This window comes from Panthera leo, chromosome B4 (genome assembly GCF_018350215.1).
Source record: "Panthera leo isolate Ple1 chromosome B4, P.leo_Ple1_pat1.1, whole genome shotgun sequence".
In the NCBI taxonomy this organism is placed as follows: Eukaryota; Metazoa; Chordata; class Mammalia; order Carnivora; family Felidae; genus Panthera; species Panthera leo.
This window is the reverse complement of record NC_056685.1, coordinates 55,862,138-55,877,419: the sequence shown is the minus strand read 5'-3', so window position 1 is coordinate 55,877,419 and position 15,282 is coordinate 55,862,138. Positions and strand designations below refer to the sequence as shown.

General features: G+C 37.5%; 1 protein-coding gene across 3 annotated transcripts in view; it reads right to left on the bottom strand.

Annotated features, from left to right (window-relative positions):
* The window catches only part of ETNK1 (ethanolamine kinase 1), a 140,145-nt gene that overhangs the window by 72,643 nt on the left and 52,220 nt on the right, over window positions 1-15,282 (bottom strand). For all 3 annotated transcript variants that reach the window (XM_042946048.1, XM_042946047.1, XM_042946049.1), the window contains one exon: window positions 1,066-1,157. The gene's annotated coding sequence lies outside the window, so the exon portion shown is untranslated. The remainder of the gene's footprint in view (window positions 1-1,065; window positions 1,158-15,282) is intronic.

The window sequence follows — 15,282 nt, the reverse complement described above, 5'->3', positions numbered from 1 at the left end:
GCCTATTCCATACCCCATAAAGAGTGTTTGAAGCAATATCTTGATAATGGTAGGCAAGGATTTCAGAGTAATTGTGTGTGCATCCAAACTACAAAAGACTAATATCTACTCCCTGTGTAACTACAACATATGAAAAACACACATCAAATAAGGGCCACTTACTCAGCTTCATTTTTTACTGTATCTTGCTCCAAAGGGTGTAGTTTTGATTTCTAGCTCTTTAAGGCATATTACACAGAGATTAGAGAGGTAATAAATGATATTAAAAGGTTTTGAGTTTAGTAGTTAGACATCCTGCTATAGAATTTGAGCAATTTACTTAATCTTTTTGAACCTCAGTTTCCTCATCTGCAAAACAGTGATAATAACAGTGATGCCAAGATGATTTAAATAAATGATTGTCAAATCTTCAAAATAATGAGTGGCCCTTATAAGGACTCAAATCTCAAATATGTCTTGAGTTATTATTAAATGTTTATCTGAATTAAATGAAATGGCACATTATAACTAGTTATTATTGGGGCTTCTGGGTGGCTCAGTAGGTTAAGCATCTGTCTCTTGATTTTGGCTCAGTTCATGATCTCATGGTTTTGTAAGTTTGAGCCCCACATGGGCTCTGTGCTGACTATGCAGAACCTGCTTTACATTCTCTCTCTTTCTCTACCCCTCCCCTGATCACACTCTCTCTGTCTCTCTCAAAATAAATAAGTAAATAAATATACACTGCAATAAATAAAATAAAGTAAAATAAAAAGTAAATAAAATAAAAATAAAGTAAATAAATAAAAATAAATAAGCAAACTTAAAAAAATTTTTTTAGTTATTACTAAATGAGATGGTGCCATTATTATTAGATGGTAGAAGGGAAAAGACTTTCTTAACTTAATCCAGAAGAATTGCTCGAATGTTTTGACATTAGTTCAGTAAGTGGGTTTCAAACCCCCAAACTGACTTATGGCTTCAGGGTCTGCCTACCCCAAGGATGTTCCTCTATTCTTTCCTTGGGATAGATTTATCAGGACTTAAAGGAGGATATTCTGGGTAAGGAGAAGATCAAGGACCTACTTTCTCCAGTCCTTTGTAATCCACTAGGTCTGCTCATGTTTCTCTCCTTTTCTTCTCATTGTATATTTTAAAGCTTCCCTGAGTAACATGACCTGGAAAGAGAGCACAATAGCGAGGAATGAGGAGTGACATAGTGATAATGTCTCAAGCCACCTAAACCCAGAGCAGATGCAGAGATTGGCCATTATTTTGGAGGATTTATGGATACGAAAATTCTGAAGATTGATGCTGAAGAATTAAATGAAATACCAGTTGTTTTAGTTTAGTTTTGTTTTTTAAATGAAGATAGGTGGAATGAGTCCTATTAATTGTCAACTGGCAAGATAAACCAGGATACCTAAGTAACCACTAGATAAGAGCTTATCAGGCAATCGAGTAATATAACAATCCAGAAGAGCTTAAAGTATAGTGAGACTAAATCCTGATGATTAAAAAAGGACAAAGCCTACTGTACTAATTAATTAACTTTTATGATGGTGTCAGACCATTAGTGATGAGGAAACACTGGATTTCATGTATTTGGACTTTGGTAAAATGTGATTCTTTCTTCCTGTCAACGTGTTAGGACCGTATGGTCTAGAACCAAGTATTATACGTTAGACAGAAATTGACCGAATATCTTATCCAAATGGTTTACACTACCACTGCTGTTGAAACGTGCCAAATCGGGCTATTTAAGGATCAGTCCCCAAGGATTTTTAATCTATGACATGTATGACATATTTTACAAAAAACAGTAGTAGTTTCTACCCACTCCTACAACTTTGAGTCATTGCTCAAAAATAGTAATAGCCAAATCAAATTACACTTCTTTTTTTTTTTTAAGTTGACAGAGACAGAGAGAGAGAGAGAGAGCGAGAGAGAGAGCGAGTGAGCACAGGGGAGGGGTAGAAGGAGAAAGAAATAGAATTTTAAGCAGACTCCACACTGGGTGTGGAGCCCAACATGGGGCTTGATCCCACAACCCTGAGATCGTGATCTGAGCTGAAATCAAGAGTTGGACGCTTAACTGCCTGAGTCACCAGGCACCCCATAAGTTACACCATCTTGGCCCAAAGCCGTATGTCTGAAAAAAATATATGAGAGGTGACCAATGCACAGATCTTCAGACAGAAAAAAATTTAAAAGGCAGGTGGGAAAAAGGAGAAGAGACAGAATGGTAAACAAAAATCTGATTAATATAAAGTGTCCTAGTTACCCACAAAAGAAATATAAAACTTATGTATTATATAGATACAAGTTGATTCTTTTAATGTTAATTGTATTTTGTCTTGGTCATAAAATAATAAACATTAAGACAGGACACATGCCAAGTCATACAAAATCAAAATTATTAGCCTGTGGTTGAAAAGAAAGGTCCAAAATTAAGAAACAAAGAAACATTCTTCTAAATAAAAACTAAGTCAAAAAGGAAATTTAAAATACATGAACAATATTTGGGAAATAACTGATATGAAAACAATATACACAAGGTGGACTGCAAACTTGTAGGTCAATTTATAACAATTTTACCATAAAAATAGGAAAAGTGGAGCGCCTGGGTGGTTCAGTCGGTTGAGCATCCAACTTCGGCTTAGGTCATGCATGATCTCGCAGTCTATGAGTTCCAGCCCCACGTTGGGCTCTGTGCTGACAGCTCAGAGCCTGGAGCCTGCTTCAGATTCTGTGTCTTCCTCTCTCTCCGCCCCTCCCCCGCTCATGCTCGCTCTCTCTCTCTCTCTCTCTCTCTGTTAAAAATAAATAAAAACCTTAAAAAAATTTTTTTAATAAAAATAGGAAAAGAGATAATAAGCACTGTTTATCATTTTATATATTTTTTAAAAACAATTTATTCGAGAGAGAGAGAGAGAGAGAAAGACTGAGGGAGGTGCAGAGAGAGAGGGAGAGAGAAAATCCCAAGCAGGCTTACACTCAGCACAGAGCCCCCCTGGAGGCTTAGCCTCAGTCTCACAACCACAAGATCAGGACCTGAGTGGATATCAAGAGTTGGATGCTCAACTGACAGCCACCCAGGCATTCCTCATTTTTAAAAACACCCTAAAGGGGGCACCTGGGTGGCCAGATGGTTGAGTGTCCAACTTGAGCTCAGGTCATGATGTCATTGTTCTTGGATTTAAGCCCCGCATTGGACTCTGAGCTAACAGCTCAGAACCTGCTCTAGATTCTCTGTCTCCCTCTCTTTGCCCCTTCATCACTTGTGCGTGTACTCTCTCTCTCTCCTTTCTCTCAAAAACAAACATTTAAAAATTAAATAAATAAAAATATAAAATGAATAAAAAAAAAAAAAAACCCTAGGGAAGGGAAGGTGGGGGACACAATGAGACCCATAAAATCAATCTCTATTTGAGATCAGCCAAGTCTACCTTAGTTATAATGGGATATAGAAATGTAAATGGGATTCTACACACCACCAATAACTAGTTTGGAAGAAAAAAAAGTTTTTAAAGATTATATTGGCAACTGCAGCAAAAAGAATAAATTACCCAGAAATAAAGATGTGTAAGAATTCTTTTTCCTATAGTATATACTAATTTCTTAAAACTATAAAATATTAATATGTATGAAGAAAAATCCTCTATTTTTTCCTATTCAGCAATGACTATCAATAACATTAGCTTCAGATAATTTGGTTTAAATAATTTAATCAATATGTCAATTGGCCAAAACATATTTCCAGTAACTTTAATTTTCAAATATGATGCCCCACTGAGCAATTTCTCAATATTTTTTATATTATTTTTATTTATTGTTTAAATCATAAAGATTTGGGAAGCTGTATGTTAACTGCAATAAGATCCAGTCTATTCTGAATGATTGTTGTGACTTAAAGTCTTTTCAGATTATTGCACCAAAATGATTAAGGTTTAGGAAGCATTTAAATGGCTTTTTAAAATTCAAGGCAAAAAATGAAACCTAAATGTGAATCAAAAGCTTTGTATTGGGTAGCTAGTCGAAATTTTACAATGATTTTAAAATGTCTTTTAGAACTTCTGAAATGGAAACACAATTAAGACACCTTTTGTGAAGCAGATGAAATGAAATTGGTTGTCAAATGATATCACTGAATGTTAAATTCTGCCAAGTAACCAGTAAAGAGAATTTACACGGGAAATGTTCCTTTAAGTCCTATTTGAAATTATAAACCCTGAAGTAAAAATGATTCTGACCATTATGGGTTAGGTTATATCACTTGTTAATAACAGGTTCTTTACCAAAATTCTCAAATCTCATAAGCTGTAAAAACCAAAAGTTCTTTTTGATGTTTGCCATAGACTAATTGAGTGACAGATTCAGAATTGAATTGAAGCAATTGAAGCAAAATCAAATTACTTATAGTCATTTGTTCCACTTCGTATGAATTCATAAGTTTAAATCAGGTATATTCATTTATTTGCCTTAGGGAGGTTCCCAGACTCTGCTGAAAATATTGTATAAAATTTGCTATCTACTCTCATTTACCTTTCTAAATCTGAAAAATTATGAATTCTAAAACTCATCAAGCCTCATAGATTTCTGATAAGGGGTATTGGGCTTGTAATATGTAAGGTTTTTTTTTTTATCAAGTATACTCTGACTCTAATGCTTTATTTTAACTTAATTCATCTCACAATACTTATAAGAAATGCACAGTGGTTATTTCCATTTTATAGATGGGGAAACTGACACACAGAAAGGTGAACAACTTGCAAAGCTAGTAAGGGGCAAAGCCTAGATTCAAAACATGGCTCCAGTTGGACAGCTGGACTAGCTCAGCTGGCTTTTGAATCAGAGGTCAAGGCTTACTTAGCAGATAAGTAAAAAAAGCTAGTTTAATGACTATTCACACTCAGTTTTCTCATTGTAAAATGAGAATAATATTACTAACTAGCTCATCAGATTATTACTTTGATTAAATAAAACATGTAAATCACTTACGATAATGGCACATAGTACCTACTAAGTATGTTTGCTATTATTAATAGTATTGATCAGTTTAAGTCAACCTGAACTATCAATCCCAGGGGGAACCGTGAAATAGTTAGAAACAACTTAGATTTTGCATCAGTAAAAAGAAAATATTTGCTTAGGGATGGGCGCCTGGGTGGCTTAGTCAGTTAAGCCTCGGACTCTTGATTTTGGCTCAGGTCATGAGCTAATGGTTTGTCAGGAGCACTGACAGTGTGGAGCCTGCCTGAAATTCTCTCTCTCTGCCCTTCTCCCACTGTGTGTGTGTGTGTGTGTGTGTGTGTGTGTGTGTGTGTATGTGCACGCACTTGTATGTGCTCTTTCTCTCAAAATAAAAAATAAACTTAAAAAAAAAAAAAAGAGAGAGGCACCTGGGTGGTTTGGCCAGTTGAACTTTTGACTTCAGCTCAGGTCATAATCTCACAGTTCATCAATCTGAGCCCCACATTGGGCTCTCTGCTGTCAGTGCAAAGCCCACTTCAGATCCTCTGCCCCCCTCTCTCTCCACCCCTCTCCTGTTCATGCTCTCTTTGTCAAAAATAAATAAACATTAAAAAAAAAAAAGGAAAGAAAATATCTGCTTACACTACGTAATCTAGGACTATGTGTATAACTTAAAAAAATAATATATTCAAAAGAAACCCATTTGTTCCTTGTGCTATGGTTTGTAAACACAGTGTCTGACACAGAGTAGATAATCCACAAACATTTCTTGAATGAACAGTGCTATAAAGTTATAAAGAGGCAACCACGTGCTTCAAATTATGAAATGTTGATTCTGAGTCCATACAAGACAGATATCACTGAAAGCCTTGGTTGATAATGGTAGATACTAAAATGTTAATGAGTTCATTGACTTCCTATAAACAAATAGTAGAGTCCACAGTATATATTTTATTAGAGTTGTGCTGAAGAACATCTTACCATACTTAGCTGGCGAGATGTCCAATAACGAGAAAAAAGCACAGAGCTTTCCTTCCCATTCTAAGTCTCTCAGGCCACAAACTGGCTAACATCGGGAAAGGGAGACTCTCGGATGAGCAGAACCCAGACCTAGTGGGTCAAACTAGGCTGAAATTTATTTTATTTTATTTTATTTTAATGTTTATTTTTGAGACAGAAAGAGAGAGTGTGAGCGAGGGAGGGGCAGAGAGAGAGGAGACACAGGATCCAAAGTAGGCTCCGTGTTGTCAGCGCAAAGTCCGATGTGGGGCTCAAACCCATGAACCGTGAGATGATGACCTGAGCTGAAGTCAGATGCTCAACCAACTGAGCCACCCAGGCGCCCCTAAGCTGAATTTTAAATAACCAAATATGACTGGGAAGCTTGGATTCTGACTGAGATGTCATTAAGAGATGAATTGGGACTTTGAGGAGCATTGAAGTCATTTAGAAAAATAGAAGTTTTATATTTATGCTGTACTGAGAGGAGACTGCTTATTAAACTAGTTATGTATATTTTTCTGGCAAAAAAGGCTTTGAAAAACCTTTAGAGCCCTTAAAGATTTTAGAAGCCCATAGGATACTTCAAAATAATTTATAATATATATGAATCTCCTGACGTTAGCATTAGTAGCAAATAAATAGTATACCAAGGGTGTTACCTTATTTATTTTACTTATTTTTATCATGCTAGAATTAGCACTTGTGAATTGTGATTAATGATTTATCATTAAAACATAAAATGAAAAGGCACAGGTGCTTGGCTGGCTCAGTTGGTAGAGCACATAACTCTTGATGTTGGGGTTATGAGTTTGAGCCCTACGTTGGGTGTAGAGATTACTTAAAAATAAAATCTTAAAGGGGCACATGGGTGGCTCAGTCAGTTAAGCATCTGACTTCAGCTCAGGTCATGATCTCATAGTTTGTGAGTTTGAGCCTTGCATTGGGCTCTGTGCTGACAGCTCAAAGCCTGGAGCCTGCTCCAGATTCTGTGTCTCCCTCTCTTTCTGCCCCTCCCCTGTTTGTGTTCTATGTCTCTTTCAAAAATAAATAAACATTTAAAAAAAATTTTAAAGTAAATAAAGTCTTAAAAAAAATAAAAATGAAAAGGCAATCTATGGAATGGAACAAAATATTTGCAAACAATATATCTGATAAAGGATTAACATCCAGAGAGCAGACTGGTCACTGCTTGGGTGGTGGGGGGATGAGAGTTAATATAAGTGAAGGTAGTAAAAGAGCGTAAACTTCTCGTTGTAAGATGAACAAGTTCTGGGGATCTAACGTACAGCATGGTGACTATAGTTAACAAAACTGTATCGTATACTTGAAAATCGCTAAGAGTAAATCTTAAAAGTTCTTATTACATACAAAAAAGTAACTATATGAAATGATGCTCTGTTCACTACCTTATGTGTGTTAACCAACCTCATTTCACAATATATATGTATATCAAATCATCATATTTTACACCTTAAACTTACACAATATTGTATGTCAATTATATCTCAATAAAGCTAGAAAAAAAAAAAGAAAAGGAAACGTTTGGAACTAGATAGAGATAGTAATTGCATAACGTTGTGAATGTACTAAATGCCACAGAACTGTTCAGGTTTTTTTTTTTTAATGTTTATTTATTTTTGAGAGAGAGAGAGTGAGAGTGGGGAGGGGCAGAGAGTGAAGGAGACACAGAATCTGAAGCAGGCTCCAGGCTCTGAGCTGTCAGCACAGAGCCCAACGTGGGACTTGAACCCACGACCTGTGAGATCATGACCTGAGCCAAAGTCAGATGCTTAACAGACTGATCCACCCAGGTGCCTCTGTTCATTTTTTTAAATGTTTATTTATTTACACACACACACACACACACACACACACACACACACACACACACACGAGCAGGAGAGGGCAGAGAGAACGGAGAAAGAGAATCCCTAAGCAGGCTCCATGCTCAGGGAAGAGCCTGACACGAGACTCTAACTCATGAACCATGAGATGACCTGAGCCAAAATCAAGAGTCAGATGCTTAACTTACTGAGCTACCCAGGCACCCCTCAATTGTTCAGTTTCAAATGGTTAATTTTGCTATGTCAACTTAATTTTAATGAAAACAGAAAGTAAAAGACCAGTACAAATGTTGCCTTTAATAAAGTTGCAAATAATATACTTTCATAGCATATTATTATACTTTCCTGTTTATGGTTCTTTTCCCCTAACTAGGTATATGCTCTGTAAAGATAGGAGCTATATTTAAACATTTTTGTATCACCTACCCAGCACAATGCCTGCCACATAGTAGTCACTTAGAAAATGATTGAATTAATTAAAGAATTAAAAAAGTTACTTGTATTTCTCATCATGAAAGTTGAAGTTAAGTTTTGGATGACTAGCACATTTTGGAAAAGTTATTGATGTTCCTGAGTATAAAGTGCTGAATGTGCCAGGTTATTTAGACCTTTTTCATAAGATTACAGGAGATTTACCTAACAGAGCTGATAATTGATTTTATTTTTCACCAAATTGCTGACACTAATATACCTGTTAAAATTATGAAAAACATCTAAATTGCGTTGGCTTTCTAAGGATCACTTTGTTTACTTCAGGCTTTTGCAAATTTATTACTGTGAAGTCAATGAACAGTTCTAAGAGATCTTAATTTCCCAGTAAGGTGATAGTGAGCTAGATGGTGGAATATGACCTGAGGCTTGCAATTCTACACGATTGTTTAACTTCTTCAAGTAACTCATTAACTATTTGTACTACAAATATAAAGTGCATGACAGTTTTGATATAACTAGACTAAGAAATGTTTTTGGAAGTAGGAAATTCTTCATACTTTTATGCTCTTACAGGGCTCTACTTCTTGTGAGTTGTCTTTCATTCACTGAGACATTCCCTCGAAATTTTCCTTTGTGTTTAACTATTCCAACCTTAAATGTGCTGTGGCTAGGGTTGCAAAACTTTCATTTGAACTTTGTTTCGTGATTCATTTCTCATAAGAGTGGGACTTTCAACTTGGCACATACTCAAATATGTGCTTGGAAATATTCTTCAAAGAAATAAATAGTGATACAGTGATTAAAAAACATTGTTAAAAAGCAAATTTAATTTTGTTTAGATTAAAAAAAATTTTTTTAAGGTTTATTCATTTTTCAGAGACAGAGGGAGACAGAGCGTGAGTGGGGGAGGGGCAGAGACAGAGGGAGACACAGAATCTGAGGCAGGCTCCAGGCTCTGAGCTGTCAGCACAGAGCCTGACGCAAGGCTTGAACTCACAGACTGTGAGAGATCATGACCTGAGCTGAAGTCGGATGCTTAATCGACTGAGCCACCCAGGCACTCCAATTTAGATTTTTTTAAATCTTTGTTTGTATGTTTGTTTGTTTTTGTTTGTTTATGAGAGAGTGAGAGAACACCATTAGGGGAGGGGCAGAGGAGAGGGAGAGAGAGAATCCCTAGCAGTCTCCAAGCTGTCAGCTCAAAGCCCAACACAGGGCTCAATATCATGAATCGTGAGATTGTGACCTGAGCCAAAATCAAGAGTGGGATGCTTAATCGACTGAGCCACCCACCCAGGCACCCCTAGTTTATATTCTTATATGTGATGGCATACCTTTAAGATTTTAAGTAAAATAACATTGGCATTGATATGGTTATTTTCTCAGCTTTATGAGTCTGGCTACAGGTCTCCTCCTATCTGTTAACTTGGGTAAATTGTTTAATGTGAACATAAAATTTCCTCAAATACAGGTGAAATATTTTCAGACGTGGTATTAAGTAAAAATCCAGCTTAGCAACAATTTAGACATTTATGTCTGTCTTGTTCATCTTTTATTTCCTGGCAAAAAAAGAACCTGAACTAATTACTTTACAATTTAAGAGTATTTGGGCTGCCTGGCTGGCCCAGTCATAAGAGTGGACAACTCTTGGTCTCGGAGTTGTGAGTTTAGGCCCCACATTGGGTGTAGAGATTACTTAAAAATAAAATGTTAAGGGGCACCTGGGTGGCTCAGTCACTTAAGCCTCCAGACTTCAGCTCAGGTCATGAACTCACAGTCCGTGGGTTTAAGCCCCATTTCGGGCTCTGTGCTGACTGCTTGAAACCTCTAGCTTGCTTTGGATTTTGTGTCTCCCTCTATCTCTGCACCCCCCCTCCCCTGGCTTGCATTTTCTCTCCCTCTCTCTCTCTCTCTCTTTCTCTCTCTCTCTCTCAAAAATAAACATTAAAATTTTTTTTAATAAATAAAACAAAATCTTAAAAAAAAAAACAATTTAAGAATATTTGAGCTGACCTGCAATTAAAGAATCCTCTTTGTTTTTGATATATAACTATGTTTACCAAACATGGATGAGTTTCTCAATGAAAGAAAGTAATATTTCTGCTGAACTGAGTTCAAATCAGACACTTATAGAATTTCTATTAATTTGTAATGTCACAAAAATAAATGCAAAAGAATAGTACTCTTTTAATGAGGGTGTGGGTAAATATAACCAGAAAATCTTGATCGATTGTACACGTGCCTTCTGGGAACTTCTACAACTAACGTTTTTAAACACTTCTTTATGTCAGCCAGTGTTCTACATACTGTATGAGTATCACTAATCTTCATAAACACTTTGAGAGAACACCATGATGAGGTATATAGCTCTCTTCAAGGAGAGATAAACTTTTTATTAAAACTTAGCAGTATAAGGCAATTGAAATCTATTAAGAGATAATTCCCATTATTTTCTGTTGTGGTTTTTGTAAAGGCTGCTTTTAGGCAACAGGCTTGAGTAATGGAAACTTGAGTAAGGCAAAAGGGCCTATGGCACCCACCCCACCGAACTGAATACAATAAACACAATAAGCGACTAACCAATAGGCTATTTACATTAAGTCAGTAAGCCCCATATTCTCTCCCTCCGCCCTCTAACTTTGCCCCCCCCCCCAACACCACCTCATAGCGATGGTGTCTCCTCTGCTGTCCTGCCTGCAGCTCCCCTGTGATGTGCTCAATAAACTTCTATCTCCTTTGGTCTAACTTGGGTGAATCCTTTCCCCGCCAGTGCCTCAGGCCCCCATCCAAAGAGAGCGCCTGGCGGTTGTACAAATGATGTGTAATTCACATTACACATCACAGTTGAACACCGCACCTGATATTCTGCTGTCAGTTCTAGAAGAGAATGAAGAGTATGTTCGGAGGAGGTTGAACAGATTAGTGAAGATTTAGATCTTTTCGTGCTGCCTCAAGGCACAAACAAGATAAACTAAATAGGAAATAGAAAGAGAGTGTGTGACAGATACCACCTCACGCCAGTCAGAGTGGCCAAAATGAAGAAATCAGGAGACTATAGATGCTGGAGAGGATGTGGAGAAACAGGAACCCTCTTGCACTGTTGGTGGGAATGCAAATTGGTGCAGCCGCTCTGGAAAGCAGTGTGGAGGTTCCTCAGAAAATTAAAAATAGACCTACCCTATGACCCAGCAATAGCACTGCTAGGAATTTATCCAAGGGATACAGGAGTACTGATGCATAGGGGCACCTGTACCCCAATGTTTATAGCGGCACTCTCAACAATAGCCAAATTATGGAAAGAGCCTAAATGTCCATCAACTGATGAATGGATAAAGAAATTGTGGTTTATATACACAATGGAATACTACGTGGCAATGAGAAAAAATGAAATATGGCCTTTTGTAGCAACATGGATGGAACTGGAGAGTGTGATGCTAAGTGAAATAAGCCATACAGAGAAAGACAGATACCATATGGTTTCACTCTTATGTGGATCCTGAGAAACATAACAGAAACCCATGGGGGAGGGGAAGGAAAAAAAAAAAAAAAAAAAAAGAGGTTAGAGTGGGAGAGAGCCAAAGCATTAGAGACTGTTAAAAACTGAGAACAAACTGAGGGTTGATGGGGGGTGGGAGGGAGGGCAGGGTGGGTGATGGGTATTGAGGAGGGCACCTTTTGGGATGAGCACTGGGTGTTGTATGGAAACCAATTTGACAGTAAATTTCATATATTAAAAAATAAAAAAAAATAAAAAAAATAAAAAAAAGAAAGAGAGTGTGTGAGTGAATGAGGTCCCTTTGCATTGCTAAAAGCACACAAGGTGAATATTACCAGGGTAGAGAGTTTGTTTTTGTTCTTTTAAAATATATTTCAGTGGGGCCTTGGTGACTCAATAGTTAAGTATTCTACTTCTGATTTCGACTCAGGTCATGATCTCATGATTCTCACAGTTTGAGCCCGGCGTTGAACTCTGCACTGACAGCACAGAGTCTTCTTGGGGTTCTCTCTCTCCCTTTCTCTCTGCCCTCCCCCGCTCCTTCTCACACCCTCTCTCTCTCAAATAAATAAACTTAAAAAAAAAAAAAAAAACTTAAAAAAATAAAAATAAAATATATTTCAAAAAATATATAAAACAGCTTTACCAAAAAATTAGGGGAAACTAGGGAAAGGAGGAATGGAAGGAGGGAGGGAGGAGAACAGAAGTGGGGAAAGGAGAGAGAGAATAGAAAAAAACATAAGGGATAATCTATCAAAATTACGTTAAGAGGGAGCGCCTGGGTGGCTCAGTCTGTTAAGCAACTGACTTCACCTCAGGCCATGATCTCGTGGTTCACGGGTTCCAGCCCCACCTCAGGCTCTGTGCTGACAGCTCAGAGTCTGGAGCCTGCTTCAGTTTCTGTGTCTCCTTCTCTCTCTGTTCCTCCCCTCTCGTTCTGTCTCTCTCTCTCTCTGTCTCTCAAAAATAAATGAACGTTAAAAAAATTTTTTTTTTAAATTACTTTAAGAGGAAAATGTAAAGTAATCTAAGATGTAGCCTCCAGGACACAGGGGTGCAATATAACTCCTGGATCCAGTAGTCCTAGACAGACCAGGTTCAGCCACTTGCTGCCCACAGAACCCAAAGGTACAGAGAGAAGTGGTGGTGAAATAAGAAAGGAATTTATTTCAGTAAGGCCAACAAGACGGTGGACTAATGTCCAAAGTGCTGAAAATACTTCCAGGTTTATATTTTTAAAATGTGGGACACAGGTCAGTGGGTATATTCTGGGAGGCAGTAAAGGTCAGGTCATCATTCTCATGGGTGGCGTCTTGCCGGCCCAGGGCAGTCCTCAAGGGGATACTTGCCCACAGGGTCTTTTGCCTGATTTAAGAGATAAGCTGAAAAGAAGAACTTAATCAGTTAGAAAGTTTGAGGTCAAAATGGAAGGAGGTAGTCTTCTTTCAAAGATGGTAGTCATTATTATTTTTATTATTTTATTTATTTATTTATTTATTTATTTATTTATTTATTTATTTATTTATTTATTTTGAGTAGGCTCTGCACTGGACATGGGGCTAGAACTTACAACCCTGGGATCAAGACCTGAACTGAGATCAATAATCGGATGCTTAACCAACTTAGCCACCCAGATGCCCTGATAGCTATTATTTTCTGATGAGAATAGGAAAGTTTGTCCAATCTTATGATTTGGCAAGCATAATAAAAGTCATTGAAACAATCACATAAAAAAAGACACTAAGAAATAAAACACCCAGGGACCACCATCTTCCAGCAATTCGCCAAAATGACTAACACAAAAGGAAAGAGGAAGAGCACCTGCTACCTTCTTTAGGCCTTTTAGAAAACCCGGAGTGCTTCCTTTGGCCACATATATGAGAATCTGCAAGAAAGATAATATTGTAGACATCAAGGGAATGGGCACTGTTCAAAAAGGAATGCCCCACAAATGTTATGGTGGCAAAACTGGAAGAACCTACAGTGTTAGCCAGCATGCTGTTGGCTGGCACTGTTGTAAACATACAAGTTAAGGGCAAGATTCTTGCCAATAGAATTAATGTATGTATTAAGTGTGTTAAGCACACAAAGAGCAGAGATAGCTTCCTGAAGGGAATGATCAGAAAAAGAAGGAAAATGAAGAGAAAGATACTTGGGTTCAACTGAAGCACCAGCCTGCTCTACCCAGAGAAACACACTTCATGAGAGCCGATTGAAAGGAGTCTAAGCTGCCAGAACCCATTCCCTATGAATTCATGGCATAAGTGTAGAAAAAATAAAAGACCTCAAGACTATAAAAAAAAAAAAAAAGGGAGGAAGGAAGGAAGAAAGTAAGCATGCAGTGTTGATGAAGGTATATATGATGACTGTTCTTAAAAAACATCTAGTGGGAGTGTGTATAAGTTGATACGTTTAAACAAAAAAAACAATTTGACAGTATAAAACATTTATAATTTTCATTCTGTAATTCTATTTCTGTGCATCTATGCTAGTGAAATATCTTAAACAGGAAAGAAGCCATGAGTACAAATATATTCATCACAGTGGTTTTTAAGTAGTAGAAAAATGGAAATAATATGAACACAGTTATAGAAGAATGGTATATTAACTCGAATATATGCACTTGGTAGAAACTTATGCTTTCATCAAAAAGGAATTTTCAAATAAGATGTACCAGCATAGAAATATATTTGTTGATGAATGGAGACATTCTCAAAGAAGTATAGTTCAAATAGCCAAAATACTAAAAAAAAAATTGTTTAATGTTTATATTTGAGAGAGAGAGTGCGTGAGCAGGGGATGGGCTGAGAGAGACAGAGACAGAACCTGAAGCAGGATCCAGGCTCTGAGCTGTCAGCACAGAGCCTGATGTGGAGCTTAAACCCATGATCTATGAGATCATGACCTGAGCCGAAGTCGGAGACCTAACCAACTGAACCACTCAGGTGCCCCAACAGCCAAAATATTTTTGAGGGGATTCTAATAATCAACTTGTCTCTCATCTAAAATTGTTAATAAACTTCGATTCACATACCCACCAACACTTCCCACATCTCTTTTTCTCTTCTTTCAATTTTCCATAAACCCACATTATGCTGGAGCCCCTTACTGACAAACCACAATCAATATTCTCTTTCCCTTTTCTCAACTGCTTTCCCTTTTTCCATCCCCAATTTGTCACTTGTTTCTTAAATGACTCTAAGTCAATTTGCTTTTTTATTTCCTCACCCTTTTCCAATCTCAAATTTTGCATCTCACAAGTCCTTCATTTCAGTCTGGCAGAGTGATCTTTCTGGAGGAAAAACATGGGAAGCTGGAATGTAAAAAAAAAAAAAAAGCAGGGGCGCCTGGGTGGCCAGGTTGGTTGAGTGTCTGACTCTTGATTTTGGCTCAGGTCATGATCTCATGGTTCATGGGATCCTGCCCCACATCAGGCTCTGAGGTGACAGCACACAGCCTGCTTGGGCTTCTCTCTCTCTCCCTTTCTCTCTGCCTTTCCCCCCAACCCAAGTAAATAAGCTTAATTAAAAAATAAAAAAAAGCAGTCAGCATTTT